The sequence below is a fragment of the Carcharhinus amblyrhynchos genome, chromosome 26, assembly GCF_965287045.1.
Source record: "Carcharhinus amblyrhynchos chromosome 26, sCarAmb.v2.hapA, whole genome shotgun sequence".
Taxonomy (NCBI): Eukaryota; Metazoa; Chordata; class Chondrichthyes; order Carcharhiniformes; family Carcharhinidae; genus Carcharhinus; species Carcharhinus amblyrhynchos.
In genome coordinates this window covers 17,392,271-17,412,991 of record NC_137349.1, presented here as the reverse complement: position 1 = coordinate 17,412,991, position 20,721 = coordinate 17,392,271, and the positions used below count along the sequence as shown (strand labels likewise).

The window sequence follows — 20,721 nt, the reverse complement described above, 5'->3', positions numbered from 1 at the left end:
TCCTTAGGTAGACCAATAAGTAAAAGTGCAACATCAAGTCAAATAATAGCTTCAAGTTGGATCTGTGTTGCTTTTAGCTAATCACCCTTATCTGGGTGGCAACTGGGTACAACAACCGTCTCCATGCCCCAGTGCTTAACAAAAAATCCATAGTTCCTGTTTCTGACGATTATTTGTGAAGCGAGTGTGCGATTGCTGAATGGGGACAGGATCAAGTTCAGCTATAATATTTCTCATGGCTGAGTAACCTGCCAGCACTCTCGCATAGGCAACTACATAAACTCTAGTCAACTGGACAAGGTACTGAAAGACAGCTATTATTGGCTGACTGCCAGCAGAAGTCACTCCCTGCAAGAAAGAACATTTTTTTTGTTTTTATTCCATTTCAATCAAATCAAATCCAATTCAGAGTGTCAACAAGTTGAGACATTCCCAATTCAAATTGACAAGACAGGGGTCTCGCCTCCTGTCTTGGGCTTCATCTACATTATCCAAGCTGATTGGAGTAGGCATAGATCCTCCTCCAAGACTTGATCTCATTTGTATCTTAGCCAAAAGGCCAAGATACTGCTTTTAAAAATTGCTTCAAATGAAGCTAAAATGTAACCTAATGACTTCAACCAAGCACAGCGTATCAATACTACACTTGATCTTAGCCGAAAAGAACACAGCTTTAAAACAGGATATCTTGTGTTTTTAAGGATGTTTTTGCTTATATCACTGAAAAGAATGAACATCAAGAAATTGAGACAACAGTACACTAGCTAAACATATAATGTACTTTAGCTTCAAGTGCAGTTAATGTAACTCTCAAATTATTAGGTTCAAGAACTCTTTCAAAGTGGGTTAAATGTGTCACTTGCCAATTTACTAAATAAATTCAATAATAAACAGGAATATATAAATGAACTGCGAGATATTCAATTTAACTGCAACTCTGTTTCCCTCTTTAAAAACATTGACAATAGACTCAACGTTGTGCGTTTTCAGATCTAAAGTAGGGTTGAACAATGGTATTGTTGAAACAATATTACCGCATCTAATATGAAGGTACTAAAAACATTAACAACTATGAACAATGATGCAAATGTGTCACATTAATAGAGCAATATCAAGAAACATTGCAATCATATTACTGATTACTCTAAAATTCACTATATTGTAAACCTCCCATAGTCTCAAAATTATAAGGACACATTTCTTGTTAACTTAGTTAGGTTAAGGCATTTCTTGATTTTCCAAGTTGATTTTTTACAAAATTAAACAAACATCTAATTATGTCATCCATGTAATTTATGTTTCTGCTCATTGCCTACTCTCATATTAAAATTTAAGTTCTCGTTGTTTGAGTTCATAAGCTTGAGTTCATAAACTGCTGGTTTATTTAACTTCAATTAGCTGGATTCAAAACAGTATCAAAATCACTGTTCCAGGACTGCCTTTCAGCTCTCAGCCTGGATTTAAATTTAACGCAAAGCAACATAATTAAAGATTTATCTCTTGCACAGCTGTTAGAGATGGTGCAAAATGAAATGGTCAGTCATAATCCAATTGCCAATGGGCTTGTCTGCTGCACAAAAATGCAGCTGAAACTTCAACCTCAGAAGGACATTGATAGATGTCATGTTGGTTTTGTAGCAGTTTTCTAAGGCTTTTGTTTAGTATCCGGAAGAAGGCAAAGATAACTACTTTTTGCTCTAATTTATTGCAAAACTCATCAAGCATGACACAGAACCAAACTGGAACTTTTACACACTCTGAGAAGTACTATTTCAAGATGTAGTGTAACATTTCCACTACCCACTCAGATAATATATCTCAAGTCCAACAGAAGAGAACCCTCTCTTGCACTAGTCTGTGATCACTTTTCCATTTCCTGCATCAGGCAAGTGCTAGCTTGGCTTACTGATAGGACTTTCTGATAAGAAGCCCCACCCAGCTTCTGGAGCACATAATCAAGGCTGACACTATTGAGCAGTGATAATGGAATGTCCCATTGTTGGAGATTTCATCTGAAGGTTAGCATGTTAAAGCACATTAAAGTTAAATTGATGGATGTAAAGGATCTACAAGAGTAAAACTTCCAAGCAAATTTTCTCAAATGTTTTTATATTGCTTGCCTTAGCTTTTGTGCTGATGAATGCTCAATCATTCGTTATCTCCAAATTCAACTATTCTAATACACACTTTGGTGCCCCCCCCCCCCCCCTACATTCTTTCTTCCATAAACTTGAGATCATCCAATACTCTGGTGCCTGTCTCTTAACTCACACCAAGTCCCATTCACCTATCACCCGTGCTCACAGACTGAGTCCAGCAATGCTTGACTTTAAAATTGTCAATCTGGTTTATAAAATTCTCTAAAACCTGGCCCCTCCTCATCTCTGTAATTTCCTCTAGCCCTACAACAACGCAAGGTGACTGTACTCATCAGCCCAATTTTAATCTCTCCATCATTACTGACCATGGTTCCAGTTGCATAGGACCCACTCTACCTTACTTCCCTTATTAAAACTAAAAAAAGAGTCTCCTTAAGGGCTACCTCTGGTCATGTTTTTGGACATCTGCCCTGATGTGGCTCATTATCATGTTTTGCTTTGCAAAGATGCTGAAGCATTTTGGGATGCTTTATGTTGATGATGCTAAATGATGAGCGGTTACAGTTACTATGTTTGAATTATTACATATTGTAGTGTAGTACTCCAAAAAGTGTGAAAATTGAGATGTCATACAATCAGCTTTAAATTACCAAAATGTAACTAACTTCAATTAGTCATTTCAATCTCACTTACGTATCTATTATTTCTACTTTTGTAGAAACATGAGAGCTTCTACCCACCTTACGATGAATGAACTATTAAAATACATATTGCAAACTTGCACATATATACTTATTTCCACATTCTACTAATAGCTTCAGCTCTCAGCAAAAGTAGGATAACACATTATGATGAGGCACTTCCAATTATGCTATAGCATTGTGTGGTTTGAATATTCTCTGTCTGATCAGAATTTTTAGGTTTTTTTTGTTCAAACTATAACGATAATCTTCCTTGATTTGTTTCAATAAAATACCACTAATCTAAATCAGCTACAGTAGCAGCAGGGTAGATGTGGGATATTTTGTCACCATATCTTAAATGTTCCACAGTTAGTGTGGATGTCAATAAACATGTGAACAATAAGAATTTTAAACCCCAGATAAACATAGCATCTGTGCTAAAAGTTGGGGGGGGGGGGGGGGGAAGAGAGAGAGAGAGAGAGAGTACAACATGCAAGGCAGCAACATATGCACAATTGGCTTTGAAGGAGGAAAGGTGGGAACAACCCACAGAGAGCCTTCAAACCATACATTATTTACAATAAATATATCAAATGGCCTTTTTAGAACAGCTAAGGGTTAGGAATTCCTAGTGGATTTTAACTTTGAATTGAAAACTTAGTACTGTAGATGAGAAGAAAAAAAATGATGTAGCATGCTCGCTTAAGTCAGATAGTTAACAAGAGCATAAAGATGACAAATTGCTAGATCAAGGTAAAGAACACAATAATTGATACTGTACAGCAATGATTAAAATCATGCAAGATTATATTCTCCATTAGATTTGTTACCATATCATGCTCACTGATATTTTTGTTATTCGATTTCAAAGAGATACTCTTGAAATTCTACAGTACAAGAGACCGTTCAGCCTCTACTCATTCTCTGAAACAGATATTCAATTCGTCCCACTCCTTTTTTCCTCTAGCACTGCAAATGTTGGCATATCATAGAATCCCTATAGTGTAGGCCCATTTGGCCCATTGCATCTGCGCTGACCAGAATCCAAACCAGGCCATATCCCTGTAACACCATTTATTTACTCTGCTAATCCTCCTGAGACTAAGTGGCAATTCAGCATGGCCTATCAACCAATTTGCACATCTCTGGGCTGTGGGATGAAACCACAGCACCTGGAGGAAACCCACGAAGACACAGGGAAAACATGCAAACTTCACAGAGAACATGCAAACTTCACACAGACAGTTACTCAAGGCTGGAATCGAACCTGGGTCCGTGGCACTGTGAGGTAGCAGTGCTAACTGCTGTACCGCCCAAATTAAATAGTGATTTGTACAATAAACTTAATTTAAAACAGAAATTCTTATGTCAACAAGCACAGGTCTGTAATCTTGGGGAACACAGTTTGCACGTTAAAAGAAATAAACTCACTAAATGCTTCAAATAGCATTAAGACATTAGCTTGGACTAAAAGATGTCAGCTGCAACTGGACATTGTGCAAAATGATTAGTTTTGCTTGCTCCATATATTCCTGAATATATTTACAGGAACATATAATCCAAAATAGTTTGATAAAAAAATGGCATTAAATTCAGCAATGAGTTTATGTTTTGTTAGGTACCCAGAAAATAATGCTTGTCATTCCACCAGGAGATTACATTGGCAAAGATATTAAATTGTTCTTTTCAATATCAACCTGAATCTACCTAAATGCCACAATCCAAAGCAGCAGTAAAATACAACATGTGAGAGGCAAAGTGATTGTAGTTTACATACCCTGATTCAATTCTTTAACAAATCATGTTAGGATTGAACTCTTGATTAAATTACGCAATACTGCTGTGGGAATACATTATTGCTTCGTGCATTGGAGTACTCCAGCTCAAAGACAAAAAGAAAGTCAAGATTCTCTCTGGGGAAAACAGGTCAGTGGAAGGTGAGGGCAGTTGCTGTTTTCAGTTCCGAAGTCATGAAACAGTTTTCTTTCTCTCAAGAGACGCTGTCAGAAGACCTACAAAGTTTTTCCAACAGTATTTTTCGCTCTTTTCTAGACTTACACTAACAATTCTAATACTTAGGTTATTGTGGAATTTTGAAAGAATGAACGATTGCGTGACCTTCTCCACAAAGATACCGGAGTCCACTGTGTAAACTGTGATGCCCTAAAAGGCCTTGAGGAATTTCAATCGGTCAGCTGGCACACCGAGCCTGTTTCTTTCCTCCCTTCAAAAAGACTGCACGCTCAACGTAAACAAGACCGAGCGCCCCAGATTTGTCGGAGGAAACCTATCAAAATAATCTGTTCACTTCGCCCACCAATGTTTTTGTAAAATTACCACGAAGTAGCAGCGTCTGAACCCACACAATCGGTTAGATGCCCAAGACAACAAGTAACTAAAGCTGCCCGAATTAAAAGTGTAACTGACACCAGTAACTCATCTCACCAAACGTATTAACCTACTGTTGCTGATTAGTTATTTCGTAACAAACTTATTTTTTCGTAAGAAAGCAAAATAGCCGAGAAAAGGGACGAGGCTGATCTAACAACTTCTATTTTAGTCAGGAATACATCAATTTGTAAAACAAAACGTTCCTAGGCGTCCTCTCAAACTTTGGATACAGAAGCCGAACGAATTGTGTGTTCGCCTTTCCACGTTCACCCAGAATCGCTCCCACCCAACATCATGCGGTGCCGATAAGCGGAAATAAAAAGTTAGCAAAAAGATTAAAGAACAATCTGAAGCAAACAAGGAGGGAGCGCCCACAATAGAGCTTGACTTTTCCAACGTTATCAGGCGATTACTTTCTAATGTCTCAATGTCTGACCGGTCGTTTTCTGTTAAATTAATAATGCTTGAGGAAAGACCAAATTAATTTGTTTTTTTTGGTGTGGAATTACATCCAGATGCAATTCGACGTTTTAAACAAAAACACACAGCAAGCAGCTGTTCGTTTTTATTAATAAGCTTATAAAATAAAGTGAAGCTTGGACTGTTTGACTGATGCAGAAAAAAAGTGTGTGTCTCTAGTCGGACTGTTTGTCCCAATAAAATCCCTAATGTTTGCACAATAGGATTCTTGTCAGATCATCTCGATGAGATCACTTCCCTGTGCTGTTAAGAGTTATTTCAACCTAAATTATTAATTGTTTTAAATCCGATGCTCCTCATATCCCAACCCCGATGGGAAAAGTGGGGAAGAAACTTCTTGAGAGAAATTAAGATAAAACTTTTTTGGACTAAGTCAAACTTTAACAAAAGAAATGTCTCCAAATAACCCGACACCAATTGGGAAAATATATTCAAGTTTGAGCTAAATGGTTTAAATCCAATGTTCCCAATATCTCATCCCTAATGGGAAAGAGAGGACATTTTAAGAGAGTGAGAGTAAATAGAACTTTATTGGACTGGGTCAAACTTTTAAAATAAATTCAATAGGTTGCCGATTTAGTTTCCAAACAGCCCATACCAAATGGGGAAAAAAATTCAAGCTTGATTCCTCAGATTAATTTTCCTTTGGGTTACTTTTTAACCTTTGGGTTATTTTGCTTTGTTTGGGGAGTTGAAGTTGAAAAATACTGAAGGGGATTTTCACAGTAACTTCATTACAGTGTCAATGTAAACCTACTTGTGACACTAATAAACTTAAAACACAAACTTTATGGAAGTCTGAGGTGCGGCCTACACAGCCTGCCGCTAAATTTACAACAGCTCGGCCACCGCCCGCGTCTCACCCCCGCTGACACAAAACAAAAACAAATGGCTCACCTGTGCGAGGATGAGGAGACGGCAGGCCCCTTATTTAATCCATTGAGGGTCTCCCCCAGGTGTGGGGCGGCTCGGTTCCCCTGTCAGCCCCGCACAGCCCCAACACTCACTCAGCTTCCTGTTCTGCCGCCATCGCTGCTCAGCCACAGGCTTCCTCTGCCTGACGTCAGGGCCCGGGGAGGGAGCAGGGCGCCTGGCACTGGGCTAGTGGGGGCAGACATAGGGCAAGTGGGGAGCTGGCACTGGGCTAGTGGGGGCAGACACTGGGCTAGTGGGGGTCTGGCACTGGACTAGTGGGGGCAGACACAGGGCAAGTGGGGAGCTGGCATTGGGCTAGTGGGGGCATACACTGGGCTAGTGGGGGTCTGGCACTGGACTAGTGGGGGCAGACACAGGGCAAGTGGGGAGCTGGCATTGGGCTAGTGGGGGCATACACTGGGCTAGTGGGGGTCTGGCACTGGACTAGTGGGGGCAGACACAGGGCAAGTGGGGAGCTGGCACTGGGCTAGTGGGGGCATACACTGGGCTAATGGGGGTCTGGCACTGGGCTAGTGGGGGCAGACACAGGGCAAGTGGGGGCAGACACAGGGCAAGTGGGGAGCTGGCACTGGGCTAGTGGGGGCATACACTGGGCTAGTGGGGGTCTGGCACTGGACTAGTGGGGGCAGACACAGGGCAACTGGGGAGCTGGTACTGGGCTAGTGGGGGCATACACTGGGCTAGTGGGGGTCTGGCACTGGACTAGTGGGGGCAGACACAGGGCAAGTGGGGAGCTGGTAATGGGCTAGTGGGGGCATACACTGGGCGTGGGGGTTGGCACTGGACTAGTGGAAGGCTGGCACTGGGCTAGTGGGGTCTGAGACTGAGTTAGTGGGAGACTGGCACTGGGCTGGTGGGGGGCTGGCACTGGGCTAGTGGGGTCTGAGACTGAGTTAGTGCGAGGCTGGCACTGGGCTGGTGGGGGGCTGGCACTGGATTAGTGGGGGTCTGGGACTGGGTTAGTGGGTGTCTGGGACTGGGTTAGTGGGTGTCTGGGACTGGGTTAGTGGGGGGCTGGCACTGGACTAGGGGGATCTGGGACTGAGCTAGTGGGGGTCTGGCACTGGGCTAGTGGGGGCAGACACAGGGCAAGTGGGGAGCTGGCACTGGGCTAGTAGGGGCAGACACTGGGCTAGTGGGGGGTTGGCACTGGACTAGTGGAAGGCTGGCACTGGGCTAGTGGGGTCTGAGACTGTTAGTGGGGGGCTGGCACTGGGCTGGAGGGGGTCTGGGACTGGACTAGTGGAAGGCTGGCACTGGGCTAGTGGGGCCTGAGACTGAGTTAGTGGGAGGCTGGCACTGGGCTGGTGGGCGGCTGGCACCAGGCTAGTGGGGCCAGACACAGAGCAAGTGGGGGGTTTGCACTGTCTAGTGGAAGCTGGCACTGGGCTAGTGGGGTCTGAGACTGAGTTAGTGGGAGGCTGGCACTGGGCTGGTGGGGTCTGAGACTGAGTTAGTGGGGGGCTGGCACTGGGCTAGTGGGGCCAGACACAGAGCAAGTGGGGGGTTTGCACTGTCTAGTCGAAGCTGGCACTGGGCTAGTGGGGTCTGAGACTGAGATAGTGGGAGGCTGGCACTGGGCTAGTGGGGTCTGAGACTGAGTTAGTGGGAGACTGGCACTGGGCTGGTTAGGGGGCTGGCACTGGGCTAGTGGGGTCTGAGACTGCGTTAGTGGGGGGATGGCACTGGGCTAGGGGGGTCTGGCACTGGGCTGGGGGTGTCTGGGACTGGGTTAGTGGGAGGCTGGCACTGGACTCGGGGAATCTAGGACTGGGCTAGTGGGGGCAGACACAGGGCAAGTGGGGAGCTGGCACTGGACTGGGGGATCTGGGACTGGGTTAATGGGGGTCTGGCACTGGACTAGTGGGGACGTGCACTGGGCTGGTGGGGGTCTGGTACTGGGCTAGTGGGGGCAGACACAGGGCAAGTGAGGAGCTGGCACTGGGCTGGTGGGGGTCTGGCACTGGGCTAGTGGGGGCAGACTGAGCTAGAGGGGTCTGGCACTGGACTAGTGGGGGGCTGGCACTCGGTTAATGGGTGGCTGGCACTGAGCTAGGGGGGTCTGGAACTGGGCTAGTAGGGGGCTGGTACTGAGTTAGTGGGGAGGCTGGCTCTGGGCTGGGGGCTGGCACTGGGCTAGGGGGCTGACACTGGGCTGGAGGGAGGTCTGGCACTGGGCTAGTGGGAGGTCTGGCACTAGGCTAGTGGGGGATAGGCACTGGGCTAGTGGGGGTGGCACTGGGCTAGTGGGGCTCTGGCACTGGATTAATGGGGGGGCTGGCACTGGGCTCATGGGGGGTCGCACTGGACTGGGGTGCTGGCACAGGGCTAGGGGGACTGACACTGGGCTGATGGGGGGCTGGCACTGGGGTAGTGAGGGTTGGCAAGGGCTAGTGGAGGGCTAGCACTGAGCTAGTGGGGGGGCAGGCACTGAGAGAGTGGGGGTGGGCACTGGGCTAGTAGGCGGGGGGCTGACATTGGACCAGTGGGGATGAGCACTGGTCTAGTGGGTGGGCTGGCACTGGACTACTGGGGCTCTGGCACTAGGCTAATGGGGTTTGCAATGGGCTGCGGGGCTAGCACTGGGCTAGTGGGGTGCTAGCACCGGGCCAGTGGGGGGCTGGCACTGGGTAGTGGGTGAGGGGCTGGCATGGCTAGTGAGGCTGGCACTGGGTTAGTGGGGAGCTAGCACTGGGTCAGGGGGGGTGGCTAGCAATAAGCTAGTCGTGGCTGGTACTGAGCTAGTGGGAGGGCTGCCACTGGGCTAGTGGGGGGCTAGCACTGGGCTAGTGGGGAGGCTGGCATTGGGCGTGGGGGGGGGCTAGTGGGGGCTAATGGGGGGCTGGCACTGGGCTAATGGGTGTCTGGCACTGGGCTAGTGGGGGGTAAGCACTGGTCCAGCAAGTGGAGCTGGCACTGGGCTACTGGGGACTGGCACAGGGCTCATGGGGGGACTGGCGGTTAGTGTGGGATCTGGCTGGGCTATTGTGGGGTCTGGAAATGGGCTAGTGGGGGAGTAAAGCACTGGGCTAGTGGGGGGGGGGTAGCACTGGCTAATGGGGTCAGGCACTGGGCTAGTGGGGGCTGGCACTGGCCTGGTGGGAGTTCTGGCATGGGGCTAGTGAAGGGTCTGGCACTGGACTAGTGAGGGACTGGCACTGGGCTAATGAAGGGGCTGGCACTGGGCTAGTGGAAGGGTCTGCCACTGGGCTAATGTGGGGCTCGCATTGGGCTAGTGGGGGCTGACTGGACTAGTGAAGGACTGGCACTGGACTAGTGTTGGGCTGGCAGTGGGCTAGTGTTGGGGCAGGCACTGGGCTAGTGGGGGTGCAGTTACTGGGCAGTGGGGGGGTTGCTGGATACTGTACTAGTCGGGGGGCAGGCACTGGGCTAGTGGGGGCTGGCACTGAGCTATTGGGGGGGCTTGCATTGGATAGTGGGGGGTTGGGTACTGATCTGGTGAGGTCTGGCACTGGGCTAGTGGAGGGATCTGGCTCTGGGCTAGTGGGGGTCTGGCACCAGGCTCATGAGGGCGGAGCACTGGCCTGGCGGGGGTGGATATTTGGTTAAGTGAGGGGGCCAGCAATGGGCTGGGGAGATTGGCACTAGGCTTGAGGGGGTTGGCACTGGACTATTGGGAGCTGGCACTGGGCTAGTGGGGGAGCTGGCACTGGATAGTGAGTGTCTGGCATTGGACTAGTGGGGGCAGGTGACACTGGGTAGTAAAGGGTCTGGCACTGGGCTAGTGTGGGGTTGGCACTGTGCTAATGGGGGTTGGCACTGGGCTGGGGGGGGTCAGGCACTGGGCTAGTGATGGGGGCTGGCACTGGGCTCGTGGGAAGGGCAGGCACTGAGCTAATGAGGAGGGGGGGGCAGGCAGTGAGCTTTATGCGTAGAAAGTGGGAAAATGGATCCACTGCAGATCAGCCATGATCTTATTGAATGGCGGGGCTGGCTCGAAGGGCTAGATGGCCTACTCCTACCCCTATTTCCTATGTTCTTATGTGCTTAGTGGGAAGGGCAGGCACTGAGTTAGTGCGGATCAGACACTGTGGCGGGTAGGTGCTGGCACTGGACCAATGGGGGCAGGGCACTGGGATGATGGGGGTGGGCACTCGGTTAGTGGGGGGGTGGCGGTACTGGGCTGGGGAGGCTGGCACTGGCCTTAGGGGCTGGCACCGGCTACGGAGGGGCTAAGGCTGGCGAAGGGCTGTCTCTGGGTAGGGGTGTTGGCAGTGGGCTAGTGGGGCTGGCACTGGGCTAGGGGGATTGGTAGTGGACTAGGGGGTGGCTGGCACCGTGCTATGGGGCTGGCACTGGGCTGGAGGAGTTGGTACTGGCTGACACTGTGCTGAGGGGGCTGACATTGGACTAGGGCAGCTGGCACCGGGACTTACACTGGGCTGACACGGCAGGACTCAGATCAACCAGACAGGCTGGCACTAGGCTAGGCGAAACTGAAACTTGCCTAAGGGAAATTGGAACTGGGCTAGGGAGGCTGGTACATCTGGGCCCAGAGCATTGAAACAGTCTGATACTGGGGAACTGGACCCAGAACACCCAGACAGGCTGACACTGGGGAATTAAACTGAATCTCTGCCACTTTATGAATGCTCTGTCTCAGAACTCCCACCACTATATGAGGCACTGTCTCTCCAAACTCCCATTGCTTTATGGGCTCTCTCTCCAAATTCCAGGTGCTTTTTGCGTTCTTTCTCTCCGAACTCCTGCCACTTTATCGGTGCTCTGTCTCTGAACTCTTGCGACTTTGTGGGCACCGTCTCTCCAAACTCCCATTGCTTTATGGGCTGTCTCTCCAAACTCCAACTGCTTTCTGTGTTCTCTCTCTCCAAACTCCCGCCACTTTGTGGATTCTCTCTCTGAACTCCCACTGCTTTATCGCAACCAGGATAGGTCTGCATTTTCCCAAGGTCTATGTTTTTAAAATGCTATGTGTCTGCCCTTTTAATCTATTAATTTATATTTCAGTATATAGTTATTGATATTTACAGCATGCCTTATTGTTCTTACATTTTCTTGTATTCCCTTACCAATTTCCTGGTGCAGCAAAACCATTACCAGCTGAACAGGAATCCTCCAATAGTGAACTTAGATATTATTTACTGGCCAGAATGGAAATAGCACTAAACATAAAAAGCTGTGCGACAGTTATTTTAATTTGATGCTTATTGCACCTAAACCATGCCTCTTTATTCTTTTCTCAACAATGAAATTGTCTGTGTGGAGTTTGCATGTTCTCCCCATATCTGTGTGGGTTTCCTCCAGGTGTTCTAATTTCTTCCCACACTCCAAAGATGTGCGGGTTAGGTTGATTAGCCATGCTGAATTGCTCCTTAGTGTCAGGGGAATTAGCAGGGTAAATAGGTGAGATTATGAGGATAGGGCCTGGGTGGGATTGTCAGTGCAGGCTTGATGGGCCAAATGGCCTGCTCCTGCGCTGTAGTGACTCTGATTCTATGGTGGTGAAAAATTAGATAATATGTTTATACATGCCCTATAATCTCATGGTCACCATTACAGTAATGTGTGGTATTTACATATATTAAATGGAGTCCAAATAACATGACAAGTTGAATAGAAAATTGTGACTCGTTTCTTTTATAAAATAATGCCACTAAATATAACTGAAAGCACTAAATATCAAGGTTTGCCATTCATTGCAATGTTGTTTTGTTAATATAAGTTACTGCATGGATAATTTTAGAATTCTGTCATATGTCATTAATTAATTACAACTCAAGACAAATGATCATGAATTATAGCTACATGTTGGTATTAGTCAGGTACATTATCATTCATATATAATGTAATATAATTAATGTAATGGTACAATTTATTGCAATATCAGACATTAATATTTCAAAGGATTTTCAAAAAATGGTTCAAAGTGATTTTTGTAGTCGCAGATTTAAAATAGCAGAACGTTGCAGAATGGCACAATAGTTGGTACCCTGTTCTCACAGCATGCATCTAGGTTCAATTGTGGCCTTGGGTGACTGTGTGGAGTTTGCATGTTCTCCTCATGTCTGCATGGGTTTCCTCCAGGTGCTCCAGTTTCCTCCCACAGTCCAAAGATGTCCGGGTTAGGTGGATTGGCCGTGCTAAATTAACCCTTAGTGTCAGGGGGACTAGTAGGGTAATACGTGGGGTTATGGGGATTGGGCCTGGGTGAGATTGTTGTCGGTGGAGAGTCAATGGACCAACTGGCCTCCTTCTGCACTGTAAGGATTCTATGGGAGGTATTATTTTCCTGGCAGTATAAAAGAAACATAACAAAGATAACTCTGCTATGATCTTCTGAATGTAGTCAAAGCAAAACATTTTAAATGATTTTGAAATTAAAATCAAGCAATATTATATAGTTGATTGCAATATTCTCAGAATTTGCTAGCTTACATTACAATATTTCCCACTGTAGGAACAGAAGTGAGTTAGTCATAATTCCTTTCAAATTGCAGAAACATCAGATATAAATCTCTACCAGGATGAAAAGGATCTTTAGAGACAATAATCTTAAATACATAGCAAGAAACTGCAAAGGGAGCAAATTAGAAAGGTTTTTAGTTCACTTCCATTAGTAATATATTCAAAAGAATGTCATACTTCAATTCCATTGTTTCTGTTCTCAGTCATTTAATTCAAAGGTTCACAGTTCAACCAGCTTTCACAATCAATGGAAGGATTGACGATTTTGTGCAAACAAGAAAATCGATCTTAATTCATTTATAAATAAAGCCAAACTGAATTAATAACACTGTAATGATCTAAAACTGGCAGGTAAAACAGGACTTGATGTTTCCCAGTAAACAAGTACTTTAATTTATCTATCAAACATCTAACATCACTGTGCTTTTGATACAAAAGTAGGTATAATCACAGCACAGAAAGCACTACATCAGGTTTTCCTATTGCTTGGTTTAGTTAATATACCTTAAAAATACTTTCCTCTCATTATTGATCTATTCCTGTTTTCCCCTTCAGGAAGCATCCAAAAAATGTTCATGACCACTGCTTTGACCATCATTTTCCCCATTGTGGGATTTTTAATTTTCCCTCAAGATAGTTCTTATTCCTGGAATTAATTATTCTGCAAAGCTATGCAATATTTTGCCCAGTAAGTTTAATAACCTTGCAGGAATTGACATCCTTTGAAATGATAATTTATAATCTTCCAGACTGACTGCTGAGTCACAAAGGGAATTTTTTGTGCTTTAAGTCTCAGGGACACAGACTTAAGAGGATTTGATGGGCAAGCATAGTGCTCCGGTTTCCTCCCGCAGTACAAAGATATGCAATAGGTGGTTTGGCCATGGCAAATTGACCCTTATGTCAGGGGGACAAGTAGGATAAAATACTTGGGGTTAAGGGCCTGGGTGGGTTTGTTGTCAGTGCAGACTCAATGGGCCAAGTGCCCCCCTTCTGCACTATATGGATTCTTTAATTCTAAGTGGTTAAGACATTCACTGCCTGATCTGGCTGAACCACATTAAACACTATCAGGTCCTGCTCTCATCTGATAAAACGGCTCACTATTTCATCATCCTGGAATGTAAAGATAGCACCTGATTTCCCTTTGCAGCTGCAAGCTCCATTCTTAAACCTCTCTTCCTTGACCCCTCCACCCTCACCTCAAATAAATGCAATATGGGCTGCAAGGTGGCACAGTGGTTAGCACTGCTGCCTCACATTGCCAGGGACCTGGGTTCAATTCCTAGCTTGTGTCACTGACTGTGCGGAGGCTGCACGTTCTCCCTGTGTCTGTGTGGGTTCCCTCCGGGTGCTCCAGTATCCTCCCACAGTCCAAAATACATGTTGGTTAGGTGCATTGGCCATGCTGAATTCTCCCTCAGTGTACCCAAAGAGGTGCTAAAGTGTGGCGACAAGGAGATTTTCACAGTAATTTCATTGCGGTGTTAATGTAAGCCTACTTGTGACACTAATAAATAGACTTTAAATGCAGGGATCTCATTGACTTCTTTGTCAACAAGATTGAGACCATTGAATCACCTGCATCTTTCCTTGCTAACTTCCTCTGAAGCTCCCCGTCCTAGTTCTAAACTCATATTTTTCTCTCGTTTCTCATCTATTTCCACTCAAGCTCTCTCTGAATTATTAATGCCAATAATTACATGCTGAGAAGAAAAAATCTGTATAAGCTTGTACTTTGCAGCAAGCTTATTTATAAGAAAGCAAGGTCACAGACTCTTCCAGTTTCTCCAACCAGTCAGAATGAACTAATTTATACACTCTTGCAGTGATTCCCTAATCCTTCCCCATCTGGGGATAGATATGCTTAATTACCAACTTAAAGCATGCATTCTATTGCAGCACAATTTCAACATTAACACATCCTTTTTTAAAGATAAAAATATTCAAGAGGATTTCCTTTTCAGAAAAAAATTAAAAACCGAAGATTGAAAAATAAATCACCCATCTTCAAAAAAATCCACATCTTGAGTCAGCCCCTTCTTCTAACAGCCCCAATAATATTTCACTAAGAAAAAAAATAGGAGCAGGAGTAGGCCATCTAGCCCTTCGAGCCTGCCCCGCCATTCAATAAGATCATGGCTGATCTGTCGTGGCTCAGTTCCACTTTCCCGCCCTCTCCCCATAACCCTTAATCCCCTCTCTTATCAAAAACCCATCAACCCGCGTCTTAAAAATATTTAGCGAGGCAGCCTCCACCTCTTCAACGGGCAGAGAATTCCAGAGATTCACCACCCTTTGAGTGAAGAAGTTCCTCCTCAACTCCGTTCTAAACCTTTATCTTGAGGCTGTGCCCCCTAGTCCTACTGTCTTTTTTGAGCGGGAAGAGTCCACCTCTATCCTATCCATCCCATTCATCATCTTATACGTCTCAATGAGATCTCCCCTCATTCTTCTAAACTCTAACGAGTGCAAGCCTAGTTTATTCAGCCTCTCCTCATAGCTCAACCCCCTCAACTCTGGTATCAGCCTAGTAAACCTCCTCTGCACTCCCTCCAAGGCCAAAATATCTTTGCGCAGGTGCGGCGCCCAAAACTGCACACAGTACTCCAGCTGCGGCCTCACCAATGCCCTATACAGCTGCAGCAAGACCTCCCTACTTTTATATTCAATCCCCCTCGCTATGAAGGCCAGCATCCCATTCGCCTTCCTGACCACCTGCTGCACCTGCGAGCTGGGTTTTTGCGACTCATGCACAAGGACCCCAAGGTCCCTCTGCACCGTCGCCTGCTGCAGTTTTTCGCCACGTAAGTAATAGTCCTTCCTACCATTCTTCCTACCAAAGTGGACCACCTCACACTTGCCAACATTAAATTCCATTTGCCATTTCCTGGCCCATTCGCCCAGCCTATCTAGATCCTTCTGCAGACTCTCCACACCCTCCGCACAATTTGCCGTTCCCCCAGTCTTGGTGTCATCAGCAAATTTCGACACCCTACACTCGGTTCCCTCCTCCAGATCATCTATATAAATGGTAAAAAGCTGAGGCCCCAGCACCGACCCCTGGGGCCACTACAGGCACTCCTTTTCGTGAATGAGTCTGCAAACTATTGCAGGAAAATGGGATTAGCGTGTCTTTAGTAGTAGTTAATGTCAGTGCAGACTCGATGAGCTGAAGTGCCTTTTTTGATTTTTTAAATTTGATTTGATTTATTATTGTCATATATATTAGTATTCAGTGAAAAGTATTGTTTCTTGCGCACTATACAAAACACACTGTACATAGAGAAGAAAAGAAGAGAGTGCAGAATGTAGTATTACAGTCATAACTAGGGTGTAGAGAAAAATCAACTTAATATAAGGTAGGTCCATTAATTAAAACATTGTTAGAACATAAGAACATAAGAAATAGGAGCAGGAGTAGGCCATCTAGCCCTTCGAGCCTGCCCCGCCATTCAATAAGATCATGGCTGATCTGAAGTGGCTCAGTTTCACTTTCCCGCTTTCTCCCCATAACCCTTAATTCCCTTGCCAACCAAAAACCTATCTACCCGTGTCTTAAATATATTCAGCGAGGTAGCCTCCACCACTTCAACGGGCAGAGAATTCCAGAGATTCACCACCCTTTGAGTGAAGAAGTTCCTCCTCAACTCCGTTCTAAACTGCACCCCCCTTATCTTGAGGCTGTGCCCTCTAGTCCTGCTGTCCTTTCTGAGCGGGAAGAATCTCTCTACCTCTACCTTATCCATCCCCTTCATTATCTTATACGTCTCTATAAGATCCCCCCTCATCCTTCTAAACTCCAACGAGTACAAACCCAGTCTATTCAGCCTCTCTTCATAATTCAACCCCTTCATCTCCGGTATCAGCCTAGTAAACCTCCTCTGCACTCCCTCCAAGGCCAAAATATCCTTGTGCAAGTGCGGCGACCAAAACTGCACACAGTACTCCAGCTGCGGCCTCACCAGTGCCCTGTACAGTTGCAGCAAGACCTCCCTGCTTTTATATTCTATCCCCCTTGCTATAAAGGCCAGCATCCCATTTGCCTTCCTGATCACCTGCTGCACCTGCAGACTGGTTGTAGATTGTTGTAGAGCTTAAAAGCATAGAACAAGAATAAAAGATAGAATTAGCGGGTATATTGGCCACAGCTGGCAAGAAGTTGTTACGTTCTGGTTCCATCTTGGAAGAGTATCCTTGCGTTGAATGACTCTATGGGTGGGGTATTTGGCTTCACTTGTTGCAAGACTGGAAAATCCCAAGGTCAACAAACCTTTGCATGACCCACTACCCTCCCCGTTATGATTTCTGTGGTGAGCGGGGAGAAAATTCCACCCTATGACTCTATAACTATGACTCTATGACTCTGAGACAGGGGAATTAAGGGTTATGGGGAGAAAGCAGGAAAGTGGAGCTGATCCACTTCAGATCAGCCATGATCTTATTGAATGGCAGGGCAGGCTCGAAGGGCTAGATGGCCTACTCCTGCTCCTGTTTCTTATGTTCTTATAACTGATGACTTGTATCAACGCACTAGAACTTTGAGATTTCCTTGCATAATGATATTTAGAATCACACCAATAAACCATTCCCCATGCATTTCTGGGCTTCAAGGTTCCACAGTTGCTGTCCCAGACATGCTTTTTTTTGTCCCAATTCTCAAACTAACTAAAAGTGCGACCCTCTTCAGACTGTTTATCAGCAACCCTGTCTTTGTACAGGAATCTGTGTTTAATATCTTGGCAATCTCAAAATTCTGCCATTATGGAATTCACCACAGAGTTTCCTGGATTTAACAGGAATGTAGCTGGAAATGACAGTTTTCCCAAAAAGATTTTCCAGGCAGCAGCCATTTGATCTAATGGGGCGTTACTTGGATGGAAATAAACCCCCATCAATATCAAAAATCTATCGACGTGGGAAATGCTTGCACAATTGAGTAACTTAAATGCCAATACAGACTCTGGAATTTCAAGGTTAAGTTATTTCAATCTCCTAAACCACTTATAATGTCCAGAATATATTCCTCTATGGACTAATCATTTGTTTTCTTAAATCTATCAAAGGTTGATCATGCTTCCAACAAATCATCTTTTTTGTAATTTCACCTTATGTGGCTCAATGTAATATTTAATTTTATAATGTTTCTGTAATGTGCCTTGGGACATGTTATTACCTTAATATAAACACAAGTTATTGCTATTTAATAATAAATGCTTCGTTAATGTTTTGACAATGGTAATCTCAGAAGAATGTGAAGTGGCATTGGAAGATTTTCAATTCTGGCTGTAACACTACGTTGTGCACCCTCTCCTTTCCTTTCCTTCTCTATGAATGGTGAGCTTTATCTATGTAGCGTGCAAGAAACAATACTTTTCACTGTATACCAATACATGTGACAATAATAAATCAAATCACATCAAAACATCGAAGGACAGTTATATGTGCTCAGAACAAAAGTATATGGTGGAAAAATTAAAAAGCTGTGCATTACCAAAAAAAAAGTACAGTAAGAAGTCTCTCAACACCAGGTTAAAGTCCAACAGGTTTATTTGGAATCACAAGCTTTCGGAGCACTGCTCCTTCATCAGGTGAATTACAATAAGAAGTCTCACCACAGTGGTTGGCACTGTTGCCTCACAGCATCAGGGACCTGGGTTTGATTCCCTGCTTGGGTCACTGTCTATGTGGTGTTTGCACATTCTCCCTGTGTCTGCATGGGTTTCTTTTGGGTGCTCCAGATTTCCCCCACAGTCCAAAGATGTGCAGGTTAGGTGAATTGCTCATGATAAATTCTCCCTCAGTATACCCGAACAGGTGCCAGACTGTGGCAACTCGGGAATTTTCCCAATAACTTCATTGGTGTGAATGTAAACCTACTTGTGACTAATAAATAAGCTACATTGGGTTAAAGTCCAACAGATTTATTTGGAACCATGAGCTGCTCCAAGGAACAGCACTCCCAAAGCTCATGATTCCAAATAAACCTTTGGACTTCAACCTGGTATTGTGACATTTCTTACTGTGTTCACCCCAGCCCAACGTTGGTATCTCTACATCAAAAAAAGTACATATTGAAATTTGAAACATATATTGGAAAAACTCAGATGAGCCAGTATTTATGGATAAAACAATTGAGAATTCGAGAAAAGGACCTGTACCGTTTCCAGCATTGGTTAATATTCACAGTATTCACAAAATTTCGTAGTAACTTCATTGCGGTATTAATGTCAACCTTACTTGTGACTAATAAATAAACTTTAAAACTTTACTTTTCTCTCCAAAGGTACCTCTTGACCCGTTCAACCTTTCCAGTATATGCTGTTTTGTGTTAGTCTGGTGTACAGAAGGGATGAACTCTCCCTCTTAACTTTTTGCCTTTTGTCCTCTCGCCTTTGGAGAGCTGCCCGGCGGAGACCCTTATTAATTCTGCACAGTGCAAACAATCCTTGGTGCATGCACTGCACTGAAGAAGTATTTTCAAATAATGAGAGCAGCATTTTACAAATATTTACGATCATTCAGCTGCCCCCACCCGCAAAACTATTTGTGAACAGTAAGCGGCTCTGAAAGTTTGAGAAATCTCAGTTGAAATATTTTTTTTCACAGCGGCCAATGTTTAAAATACCCCCGGGGGCTTTTGTTAACCTTCTGCAAGCGAAGGTTTCCAATCTGAAAAGGGCTTTGAAATGTTTTTTTTCTCTCTCTTTCATTCAAAACAACATCTCGCCGACGAAAAGAAGTTAGACAAGTTTCATAAAGCTAATTAAAAAAAGAATGAACCCAAACATCTGTCCATAAGGAAACTTCCCACTTTGAATGAGTCAACATCAGCAAAAAAGTAATTTTCAAAGTTTTTAAGGGTGATTTTGACTAATTAGTTACAGAAAGGAGGCTCTACACACGATTCCACAAGTGAAAAGTAAGCATTGTGTCCGTACCCACGAGTTTAAGGAGAATTATTATTTCCTGATCTCTTGGAAAGACTATTTTCGGTGTGGGCGAGTTCTTGCTCTCAGTGATGATGCGGTGGGAGTGACTGGGCTGGAATTCCCCTACCGGTTGCCAAAACTGTTAGTGTCAATTCTTAATACCTCGCAGTGTTAAAATAGAAAATAGGTGACCTGACAGTGGAGGGAACAGTGCATCGCCTTGGACTGTAACAGCTCTGGAGCTCAGAACTCATTTTGGGTCAGTCCAGCCACAATCTTTGGGCCACACATTTCTACAAAAATAATATAAAAGCAAAACACTGCGGATGCTGGAATCTGAAGAAAAAGGCTGGAAAATCTCAACAGGTCTGACAGCGTCTATGGAGAGAGAATAGAGGCAACATTTCAACTCTGGATGACCCTTCGTCAGAGCCCTGCTGTCAGACCTGCTGAGATTTCCCAGCATTTTTCTGTTTTTGGTTCTGCAAAAGTAATACTTGGAGACGAGAATGCTATCGAGTTAATAGAATCATGGTGGACACAAAAAAAAACTGGGCCTTACCACTTGCCGCCAACCCACCCAAGACTATCAAGAGATTCTTGGATTTCATAGAATCCCTACAGTGCGGGAGGAGGCCATTCAGCCCATTGAGCTTTCACCAACAATAATCCCACCTACGCCCTATCCTGTAACTCCACATGCTGATACTAGGAACAAGATTTTACAGCCTTGCTCGAGCGAGACCAGAAATT

At 45.0% G+C, this 20,721-nt stretch overlaps 1 protein-coding gene across 1 annotated transcript in view; it reads right to left on the bottom strand.

Annotated features, from left to right (window-relative positions):
- LOC145358475 (protein strawberry notch homolog 2-like) overlaps positions 1 to 6,693 on the bottom strand; it is a 146,442-nt gene extending 139,749 nt beyond the window's left edge. Inside the window, exon 1 of the mRNA XM_080212557.1 lies at positions 6,551 to 6,693. The gene's annotated coding sequence lies outside the window, so the exon portion shown is untranslated. The remainder of the gene's footprint in view (positions 1 to 6,550) is intronic.
- Between the last annotated feature and the right edge of the window lie 14,028 nt (positions 6,694 to 20,721).